Consider the following 11401-nt stretch of genomic DNA (forward strand, 5'->3'; position numbering starts at 1 on the left):
GTTAATTTATGGGTTTCATATATTGTATTAGCTACTAATAGAGAGAAGTGTCCTCTCTTATCTCCGTGCTTGGTCGATGCTACGTATAGAGAGGACTCGACACGCTAGCTAGCTAGTAAGCAAATGAAGGAAACTATTAAGTACAGAAGATCGTCATGAACATATACAGAAGTGATCGACCTCTCCTTCTCCGAGAGATTGGTCGAACAACAAGTTTTCGTATATCTTACCGATGCTACTGTCTATATATAATGTGTAAGATCTCTTACAATACCCTAACATATGAACTCAACTTCCACATGCATGGTGGTATTCTCCGGCTTTATTGATGACGTGGTCAAGAAAGAATCCAGCAAATTCCTCTTGAATTGCTCACATGCGATCTTCTGGTAGGAGTTCTGATGCGGAGCATCCCACGTTCATCCCCATGTACACTCCTACTACTCTCCAAACCCCAATAGGACATATGACGAGACCTCAAACATACGCCATTGGACACAAGGTGAACTCGCTCCTCTCCGAACTTTCACTTTCTACATGTGAGACATGGCTACTACCTCCAACGTGTGTGCTATGCATGATCAGGTACCTAGAGGAAAGCCAAGGAACCACCACATCCAACGGACGAGCTAGCGAGGACGCCAAATACAAGGACCAATAGAAGAAGTTGCTTGAAGTCTTCAGCCACCGGATGACCGGACAACGCCGGACGTCCGACGCCTGGGCACTCAGCCAGCCAGAAGGGCCAGCCGACGGAAGCTACAGCGTCCGGACGACCGGCAAGTACCGGACGTCCGACACCCCCCAGGCCCCGGACGACCGTGCACCACTGGACGACCGGCACCATCACACCCGAGACGAATTAGTGGAAGTCCGGAGACTACCGAACGTCTGGACGCCCTCGAGCCACCGGACGACCGGAACCCATCGGACGTCCGACGCCTGTCTACGCACAGTGTATCGGGCCCGAGGCCCATGTACCTCTCTCCCACTTACCCCTTCGTGGACCTAGACTATATATACTCCTCCACCTCCTCCTAGTTAAGGTTAGCAAAGGATTAGCTCATTTGAGGTAGAGCTTTGCTCATCCATATGGATCTCCTCCTCGTGAGAGACCGCGACCTCTTCGGAGAAGATCCACCATGGATTCAAGACCCCTTTATGAGAAGATCCCTCGTGGATTCAAGACCTCCTCTCGAAGATGAGCTACCGCCACTTGTATCGTCCTTTGTTGGATTTGGACCGTGTATCTCTTTGTGTTTCTTGGATCTAGCACATGTGTGATCATATACTTGTTGGTTGAGTGTTTTCTCTTGTGTTCCCCCGTGATTTCCCTCGTTTTCTTCCGCGCGTTCTTCGTGTTCCTCGTAGGGATCCTCTCCAAACGTGAAAGATCGGCCCATAGGGTTCCGCCCTACATCATCTTGGTATCATGAGTCACGTTGATCACGTTTTTGGAGCCCCTACCCCTTGTTTTCTAGCTTGATTTTGTTGTTTTCCTCCAAAATCCAAAAATCCCCACCAAAAATAGCCCCCAATTTTTTTTTGTGATTTGTTGGTTTGATGATGTTTTGTTGATTTTGATCCATGGATTTGCTTGGTTTCGAGTGGATCTAGCATTTCCCCAAGTTTCTCCATCTTTCATCCACGAAATTTCGTTAATTTTGACCCCGAAATCTCCATTTTCCGCTCAAAATCACGCCCCGGATCTCGGATTTCGCGTTGACCCCGACCCACCAGACAACCGGTGTCTTACGGACGCCCGGAGCCCCAGGAACGACCGGACGTCCGACCTTTCCCGGATGACCGAAACCCCTAACCCGAACCGAATTTACGCATTTCCGATCCGACCGGACGTCCGGCGACCGGACATCCGTCCATTTACGGACGTCCGTAACCTATAGATTCCCACTTCGGCTGATTTTTGTTTTGTCCATAACTAATTCATCCGAACTCCGATTTTGACGTTCTTTAGCTCGTTTTGAAGCTCTTGAAATCCCCCTTCCCACAAAAATACTACCAACACCATTTGACTCCATCAAATTTTCTAAAATTTGGCAAGTTTGCCTAGGCCCTCCACCATATCATCCGCATAGCCACCACCGACTCCTGCAACCTAACCCATCTTGATCAACTCAAACAAGCTCAACCTAGACCTTAGCATTAGTGGTTGCTTGAGTAGTGATTCGAGTCTCCTAAGGTGTTTCAGCTACTTAGGGACAATTGCTTCTTCATCAACCACCACCACCACTTCCGCATAGACGTGCCCACCATACATTTCCACCCCAACTTAACCCAATTTTGTTTGAGTTGTGGCTTGTGTCTCCTAAGGTGTTTCGGCTACTTAGGGACGGCAACTTCAACATTGACTCGCATAACCCATCATCCCACTTCCGCATTGCCTAGTGCAAAACCACCACCGCTCTCCGCTACCACCATTTGACATTTGTCATTTGAGATTTTGAGTTCACGGTTTTTCCGTTTCCTAAGGTGTTTCGGCTACTTACGGACGAGTCTCCATCATCTTGGTATCTACATCAAGAACACCGCCACTCATCATCGCAAAGGACGGTAACCTCGACGACACCATTGTATATTCCCCTTGCAAATTCCATTGTTAATCCCTAGCCCATTTTGCGTTACTTGCCTATCGAGACTAGCCATTTGAGTATTGCCGGCAACGTGACTTGTGCACATTAGTGATCATACTTCCCATAGCATACATACCATATCATCGTGGTGCATATATTGGTATCATATCTTGTGTCACAAGTTTGTTCCCGCATATACACAATTGCTATCTTGGTTTGTGCATTGTGCAAAAGTGGCCATACAAAAAACAGAATAAGCTTTTAAGCAAAGAAAAGGAGAGAGCAAAGAGCTTGTAAGCAAGTGCCATAGCATCATACCACATTGCATATAAGATTGTCATATCCGATCATCTTGGATCATCTTGAGAGAAACACCGGAAACCATACATACATAGCATACTTGGTATAGAAGTTTATCCATTTTGCATCTTATAGGTTGTGCACAAGTGTCGCATCCGCCTATAGAGCAATCACGCTAGCGTCTCTCTTGAGTTGTGCAACATGAGCGTTTTTCGTGGATTCCACATTTTGTGCTCATTCCTTGGTTGCACGACCCCATTTATCTATCCGTGTGTGTGTTTCTGCGTACCTTTCATTGCTATTGGTCTACTTGTTTCGCTTGCAAATTTGTGAATCTCTTTCAACATTATTGACTCTTGCTAATATTTTGCATTAAATTTTCGTTCCACTATCCTCACCGAGCTCCACCCAAAGCCTTACTTGTGTAGGTGTGAGAACCGACAAGAATTGGTACCAATTGTTCCATTTCATTGTTACACATTTGTGATCATTGATCCATTTTCAACATCGGTCAAGGTACATTTAGTATAGTTCTCTTTCTCCCACTCATATTTGCTCGAGTCTTGTGATGGATATGCAAGGCATTTCCTCTCCGGTCTACGACAACAACGACAACGTGAACAACTACATCTCCAAAGCGTCCATCTTCGATCTACAACGACAAATGCAAGGCGCGCAATCAAGATTGCGAGAGCGCATCGAGAACATCTCCATCTACATTCGTCACTCCGAAGCAAGGAAAAGGGACTACATCGACAAGAAGCTTTCCGCACATAAAGAGGAGCAAGATGCAAGGATGGAGAAGATTAGAGGCTTGATCAAGTCTTCTTCCCCTTCGTCATCTTCAAGGCGGCGACATTCAAGCAACAAGTCTTCAGAGCGCGAAAACGATGCAAGTGCAAATTGTCTTCGTCCAGATCTACATGGCGACAACCATCATGTTCGTGATCAACATCGTCATGAAGGGCAAGTCACCTCCGAGCATCATGTGCACGACGACGACGAACGACATCTTCTACGAGCTCAAGCACGACAACGACATCATCATCATCATGAAGATGCTCCACAAGCGCAAATGCACAAGTCCCAACAAGCCCTACTTCACGCCAAGTCCAAGCTTCATGAGAAAAAGAGAAGACCGCAAGACGAGCACCACCAAGACGGCGCTACGGCTACAACAACCACTTTGGCATCTTCGCCAAGTGCTATCAAGGCATCTTCGCCTTTGGACGTACGGCATCTTCGCCTACTTCCCACGTGTACGCCTACATCGACTTCGTCAAGTCCAAGGCGACTACCTACGAGCGAGGGTGGCACTTCCATCTTCGGAAGCCCCTCAAGGAAGATGGCCGAGCATGGGAAATTCCCTTCGGTCATGTAGATGAGCTACGAGGTGCCACATCAAATGGGCCTCCTACAACAAGATGACAACAAGACGGTCGAGCAAGGGCCATCCCCTTCGACCACGGCGATGAGCGCGAACCTCTTCAACAACATGAAGATGACGCCCACATTGGACTCATACTCCGAGTCAAGCTACGCGACCACACATGGATACATTTGCACCTACATCTCTCCGACACCCACATATGCCGAGATGCCCCATTTGTCATGTGAGGAGAGCCACCACCTCATGAGAGAGATGAGTGACTCCACCATACGTGACATTGAGAGCATTTCCTATGAGAGGATGAGTGTGACCACCACTAGTCCCACACATGAGAGCATGCCACACATCCTATGTGAGGTTGAGCGCCATTTGAGTGACTCCACCAACCATATGAGTGAGAGCATCCTTGAGGGAGTGAGTGAGCCACACCACTTAGAGAGTGAGGTAGTTGACACGACATGTGAGGCCACTATGATTTCTAATGACTTAACCTCTACTCCTAGTGTGTTTTCTTCTTTGGTGCTAGGCCTCCTACATGACGACACGCCAATCCTCGACGAGTCCATCCCTCCAATGGGAAAACCGATGGCCATGGTGGACGATGATGCACCCCCACATGGTTCCATCAAGATGAAGATGACAACGATTGGATCTTTAACACCTCACCTACAACACATGAGCGATGCTCCAAAGGTAACATAGGTGATGGTGCTTCTCTTGTCCCACTAGTGGACTCTCTTGACATCGACTGCTCCCATGATGTTGACCACCTATTCATATGCTTCATGCTAGTGAGACTTCTTCATGCCTTGACTTACCTATTTATGATGAATATGATGATGAGCATGTTGAGTTGCCTAGTTGTGATGCTATGTTCCATAGGATATCATGTCAAAATTCTTTTGGTCACATCATGTTTGACAATCCATTGAACTTGTCATATGCTATGAGTGAGATGTCCCATATTGCCTCATTTCAATCTCAACATAGTAACTATGCATGCCCCATTAAAATAAAAACCATTTGCACTTATGGCATAGATGACGAGATGATGCTCATTGGCTTTTGCTTCTCTTGTGATGATATTGCCATGCTTCCTTTACATGATTTGTGCAATTCATCTACTATGCCATGCCATGATCACATTGAACCACATATGCTTTGTTTTGGATGTTGTCAATATTCTCCATGTGATGTTTCCACTAATGCTCATGAGGAGACCCCCATAATCTTCTCAAACATATTAGGAGATTTTGATGCATTCCATACTTTGCATGATTCCCATAATTGCGTGCACCATATGCATTCCATGAATAACAAAGCTCTAGATATTTCTCATGATGCATTACATCCTTTGAGTCTCCATTATGACATACATCATAACAAACCTATCATGATGGATGACATGTTTCTATATCATGCATCTCATTTATTTGAGCATTGGCTATTTTGTGCTAACCGACACATGCATGTGCGCATCATGATGGGTGATGTGTACATATACCATGCACACACAATTTTTCCTTTGTCTTTGTTTTGTGTAGGTACTCATGTATGCTCGTCAACCTCTCAATCCCAAGAGTTGACGAAACGAGCTCTTGAGAGCAACGATGACTTGGGTTCCTGCGGACTATCCTTACCACCGTTCCCTTTGCGCAAGGACTACGCGCATCTCTTCTACTTGGCTCTCACACGGCTATGGGATATTTACCACTTGTCACCTTATGCCCATACTATCGTGTTCACTTTGCATGTTATGCCTCTTTACATGATTTTGCCATGCAATTGTGACCCTTGCTTGCATCTACCCATGATTCACCATTATGCTACTTCTATGTTTATTTGCATGCTTGGTGGAGATCCTTGTTGCTATTGCCATGTTTATCATGTGCCCCATGCTATTGATGCTTGTTGTGTTGGCAGAGTCATGATGACACATTGCTATTTACATATGGCTTCTCACCAATACATTCATGCTATTTTCCTCATATCTTGCTTTCATGCTTGTGCTATGTCATGTGAATTATTCTTGCACACTATTTGCACCAATGACATGCTTGCCATGATTCCTTCTAGTATGTTGCATCTTCGCACTACTAGCTTGCTTGACTTAATCGCTATGATTGCTTGCTATGTTGCATCACCCATGTTCCACTCTTGCTCGTATTCTTGGGTTGATGACATATATGCTCATGCCTCTCACATGATATATCTTGATCATTGTCTCTTGTGTCCATTAGTTGCATCTCCCTTATCACCTTGTATTGAGTGCCAACTTGCTATGCTTATTGATCTTGGAGACTTTGACACTTTACTTATGATGCATGCTTGTTTAATTGAGCCTCTTGTATTTGGTGGTTCTTACATCATATGCCTCCATACTATGAAATGCTCCATTGTACTTTCTTATGATGATCATGATGCATACACTTGTTGGGTATCTTACCACACGAATGATAGGTTTTGCACTTCCGCTAACCTTATTTGTTTTTCCGAGTGTTTTTCATGTTCTTTTGTTTTGAAGGATTCATAAGGCATTACCGTCATGAGACATATTGGCTATGTGAAGGCATACATGATGTGCAACACCAACATTTTCGACATCCTCACAAAGGTGAACTCCTTCCCTTTGAGCCATCCTCACGTACGCATATTGGATGGGTCACTCTTTCATTGTTGTTTCCTTCTTGTTGTCTACATGATACATCTCGCGAACGGAGGAGCGACATTGAAGATTGGCTCCATGGACCTTCACATTGAGGAGCGCTCGGACTTATTGGATGCACCTTCGGACTTCCACTCATGCCACGACATCGAGCAATGGTACATCAACACTCCTTTGGCACATTGCATTCACACCTCCATATTTGTTGATTGTGCTCCCACATGTCATGCTCGATGGACATATCATACTCACCACAAGTTTGCACCCTATGCATGGATTGATTCACATTATGATTGCCTTGTTGCTTCTTGTATTCCCATGTCATCCATGATATATGAGCTTGTTCACTTCCTTAGCAAATTTGTTGTGATCTTCCTTGATGGCATATTCATACATCATGATCATATTGCCCATCATCAATTGCGTGACAACATAATCACATTGAGCACCAATTACCATGTTCATGCTCTTGATAAACCATCCCATTATGACATCATTTTGCACAATGGTCGCATTAATCACATTCACCACACCTTTGTGCATACGACAAATGAATTCGCTCACATCAATGCTTTACATATCATTCTACATCTTTTCGATAAGCATCTTGTGTCTTGCCACGCACTACCTTGCCGCACGGACTCATTCTTACATGATGGACACTTTGTGTGCGCTAACCATTGTATTTTCGAGTGTCGCTTGTGTTTGCTCTTTTTGCATGTCTATCACTCCGGAGACACCTTGGACTACTTGGATTGCGCCATGTCTTCAACTTCGTCCAACTACAAGTCCGTCCACGACAACCTTTTCCATGGTGATGAGGATCACGATCCGAGGTCGGATCTTTCCCAAGGGGGGGGGGGGGAAGATGATGCGGAGCATCCCACGTTCATCCCCATGTACACTCCGACTACTCTCCAAACCCCAATAGGACATATGACGAGACCTCAAACATACGCCAGTGGACACAAGGTGAACTCGCTCCTCTCCGAACTTTCACTTTCTACATGTGAGACATGGCTACTACCTCCAATGTGTGTGTTATGCATGATCAGGTACTTAGAGGAAAGCCGCGGAGCCACCACATCCAACGGACGAGCTAGCGAGGACGCCAAGTACAAGGACCAAGAGAAGAAGCTGCTCGAAGTCTTCAGCCACCGGACGAACGGACAATGCCGGACGTCCGACGCCTGGGCACTCAGCCAGCCAGAAGGGCCAGCCGATGGAAGCTACAGCGGCCGGACGACCGGCAAGTACCGGACGTCCGACACCCCCAGGCCCCGGACGACCGTGCACCACCGGACGATCGGCACCATCACACCGGAGCCGAATTAGCGGAAGTCCGGAGACTACCGGACGTCCGGACTCCCTCGAGCCACCGGACGACCGGAACCCACCGAACGTCCGACGCCTGTCTGCGCACAGTGTATCAGGCCCGAGGCCCATGTACCCCTCTCCCACTTACCCCTTCATGGACTTAGACTATATATACTCCTCCACCTCCTCCTAGTTAAGGTTATCAAAGGATTAGCTCATTTGATATAGAGCTTTGCTCATCCATACGGATCTCCTCCTCGTGAGAGACCGCGGCCTCTTCGGAGAAGATCCACCATGGATTCAAGACCCATTTAAGGGAAGATCCCTCATGGATTCAAGACCTCCTCCTGGAGATGAGCTAACACCATTTGTATCATCCTTTTGTTGGATTTGGACCGTGTATCTCTTTGTGTTTCTTGGATCTAGCACATGTGTGATCATATTCGTGTTGGTTGAGTGTTTTCTCTTGTGTTCTCCTGTGATTTCCCTCGTTTCCTTCCGCGCGTTCTTCGTGTTCCTCGTAGGGATCCTCTCCAAACGTGAAAGATCAACCCCTAGGGTTCCGCCCTACATCATCATTCCGCATCTCCCACATCAAATTTGAATAAGGGGGTCAATACATATATATGAATGAAACTCAACAGAAATGATGGTAATAAAATAAACTTGTGAATAATTTTGCTTACGCACTTCATATTGTCTTTTAGAGTAGCCCCGCGTTGTAGATGAACTCGCAGACGTAGTATCCATAGTAATTATTCCCGGGTTCCTGCCACAAGCACTTTACGAGAAATAGAGGTCAATCAAACTGATAATGAAGCATTATAAATGGCATTGATGATAGTAGGTAGAATCAACGGGAGATGCACGGAACTAGCTAGCTAGCTAGTAGTACTTACTTTCGGGTATTTCCATCGCAGATTCCGCGGCAATGAAGTAACTTGTGCGGCGAATACTTTCCAAACCCCGCAAGACAAAGAAAACAATTACTTGATGTCGTGAAATGAACAAAGTTGCCGATATGGTGCGATAATGATCGATTCAACTTACTTCTGGAGCATCTTAGACATGTCTGCATAGTCCTCATGATCTTTTCGTCTCCAGTCTAAGACGTTTACTAGTCCCTGCTCAAGCTTAATCTCTAGGAGAATATAGTGGAACCTGCGCACGCATGCATAACTCATCAATTACATTAATTACTATAACCTTGAGTAATAATTAATGGAAACCAAATATGCACAAGACAGTAACACTCACTTGAAGTTGTAAGGAAAGAGTAGTGTATCTTTGTTTTGATTTATTACTAACGATCGTAGCAAGTTGTCCTCGGTTTCTTTGGCATGAAATGTAACCGTAAATTCATCTATGAGATTTGTGTTAATGAACACAATATCATACATTTCAGCTTTTCTGCATTCGATGATCTTCAATCTGCGTAATATAGTGAGGATAATTATATATACATGCAATGAAAGAGCTGAGCTATATATAGAGACTTAATGAAAGAAGTAGTACTTACAGACAGTAGCAAGTGACTGTTAATTTATCGAGGGCCTTTAGATTGGAAAACTCGAAGAACTCCTCAAATGAAATAGACAACTCCTCAATTCCAACGAGGTCGTGCTGATCCTCTTTAACTTTCAGCGTCCAAGTATCGATTTTCTTCCCAGCTGACTGCTTTCTGCAGGTTTCCATGTACCAATCATGGAATCTTCGCATCATCGTTGCTAGAGTAGTTTCATCTTTGACGAGAGGCTTCCTGTACTCGTATTTGAATTCGTCCACCTCCGTTATATCAAAATGTGCATCGTCGTAATCTCTAGGATTGGTACCGGGCAAGATCCCCCGAATGATTAGCGACGATATCGCTAGACACCTTGAGCGGGGGGCACGATTGGTTCGCTTGTTCGCCGAGCTAGGGAATTTTTTTTCCCAGTTCTTTGTTCTTGTAACCTTTTGTCACTGCAAGTACTTCTTGACTGCTTCACTTCCTTATATTTCTTTTCAGTAATGCGCTCATAGTTGGTTTGTGACGGAGATGGGGGTGGTCGATGCAGGGCATCCAAAGTGCGCTTCGCTTTCACCGGATCTATCTTCTCCTCCGGAGGTGGATGTCTCTTAGCTCTTTGCGTTTCGAAAGTAGTCCTTCACTTGGGCTTGACAGATCTCCTCATTTTCCTGTGCGGTCATCTCATATGGTAACTTCTCTGGAGTCTTGAGAGATGGACCGAATCTGTATTGCCTCCCGCCTCTGGCTGTACTGCTAGACGCTAGAGCAGGCCGAGCAGCTGCGACTATCTTTGCTTATTGCTTACGAGGTGGAGGAGAAGAACTATGACGCATCGGAGCAGCCAGGACGGCGGCGGGTCTCTTCCGCCCTTGCTGACGAGGCAGAGAAGGAGGACGCTGGCTGATCGGGCGCGCCGGCGCAGGCGGAGAAGGAGGTGGAGTACCGCCACGCGTCGGAGAAGGAGGCAGAGTGACTCCACGCGTCGGAGAAGGAGGCAGAGTGGCCTGATCACTTGCCGGAGGAGCAGGCGGAGGAGGAGGCGGAGTGCCCTAACTTTCCGGAGGAGGAGGAGGAGGAGGCGAAGGCATCTAGTTCGGAAGGTTGATGAGCTCCTTCCTCCATAGGCATGGAGTCTTCAGAGTAGAACCCAGCCAAGTCTCCCCTTCACCGGTAGGGTGGTCAAGCATGAGCTCCTCAAATCCCTCCGTTATTTTGTCCACCGTCACCCTAGCATATCCTTCTGGAATTGGGCGGCAGTGAAAAGTTCCGCCGGGTTCAGGAGGTCGAATAGAGCCGACAGCCGCCTTGACTTTGTAGTTCTGCCATTGCGTCATAAGGTGGCAATGTTGAGACTCCATGATAGCATCCACGAGGTAGCTAGAAGGAGCCGTGAAGACAGGCTCTAGCTGAAGCAGCTTAGTGGAAGCCACGCTGCTTCTCCGCTGAGATGGCGGGGTAGCTTCGTGGGTAGGTTTGGCAAGTCGCTTGCTTCGAACTGCATCTCATTCCTCTAGCTTCCGTACCCTTGCGTGCAGCTCCTGCAGTTTGCTCTGCTCCACTTTCCTCCTCCTCTCTTGGCATTTGTAACCGCCTGCGTTCGGAAACCCAGCCTTCCACGGAACGGAGCC

This window comes from Triticum dicoccoides, chromosome 7B (assembly GCF_002162155.2).
Source record: "Triticum dicoccoides isolate Atlit2015 ecotype Zavitan chromosome 7B, WEW_v2.0, whole genome shotgun sequence".
In the NCBI taxonomy this organism is placed as follows: Eukaryota; Viridiplantae; Streptophyta; class Magnoliopsida; order Poales; family Poaceae; genus Triticum; species Triticum dicoccoides.